Genomic DNA, 885 nt, shown 5'->3' on the forward strand with positions numbered 1-885 from the left:
GCTATGTCCTATTACATTTTATAATAATTTTACTTCAACTCAGGGCATTTCCATTTGATGTTCTATTTAGGATTACCATATTTTTCAGTCCATAAGATGCACCTGACCATAAGACACACCTAGGGTTTTTTTGTTTTTGTTTTTTTTTTTATTTCGGCAAGAAGACAATTTCAGCACTAATACGTGAGTACCCAGGTGGAATTGGGATACAAACATACATGTAGGCAGCCAAAGGAAGGCAAAGGAAGTGATCTTCTCCCTTGAAAACCTGAGGCACGCCAGACTTTCTTCCAAGTTGCTACTTTCCTGAAGACGGCACTGTGAGGCCCCTTGGAGAGGGAATCACCTTGGTTGACACACCTAGGGTTTTAAGGAGGAAAATAAGAAAAAAAAAATTCGGGAACCAAATGGTGTGTTAAAATATTTAATAAAATACCATATTTTTTGCTCCATAAGACACATGAGCATTTACCCCTCCCCTTTGGGGGGGGGGGAGAGTGAGCCTTAATGGAGCGAAAAATACGGTACATGAATCAATGAATTAACTGGTGGACAAAAGGTATATAAGTAAATGGCTTTTTTTGGATACTTGGTGAAATTTCGTAATCTTCACAGCCACCCCTTAGGGCATCAAAGGGAAAGGTAATCGACTGGTGTCTCTACTCAGGACTTCATTTTGATAATGTTCCCTAAGGAATGAGTTTCTTGCCGACCAGAGGTCTGAGGATGAGCGTCCCGGAGAAAACCCGTGAGGTTTCTATTTATACTTTCTGACAGCAACATTAAACAATGACGAATCAATGGCTGGCGCTGGATTTAGACTCCCCCGCAGACAGAGTGAGCAGTGTCCCGCTGAGTGCGGGGGCGCGGTCTCCCCTCTCCAAC

The 885-nt window shown here is 42.6% G+C and overlaps 1 non-coding gene across 1 annotated transcript; it reads right to left on the reverse strand.

The window, feature by feature from the left end:
• Positions 1 to 216: 216 nt before the first annotated feature.
• On the reverse strand, positions 217 to 353 carry LOC136381636 (small nucleolar RNA SNORA67). The gene has a single exon (XR_010747123.1). It is a non-coding gene; the product is annotated as a small nucleolar RNA SNORA67 (small nucleolar RNA).
• Between the last annotated feature and the right edge of the window lie 532 nt (positions 354 to 885).

The sequence above is a fragment of the Saccopteryx leptura genome, chromosome 9 (assembly GCF_036850995.1).
Source record: "Saccopteryx leptura isolate mSacLep1 chromosome 9, mSacLep1_pri_phased_curated, whole genome shotgun sequence".
NCBI lineage: Eukaryota > Metazoa > Chordata > Mammalia > Chiroptera > Emballonuridae > Saccopteryx > Saccopteryx leptura.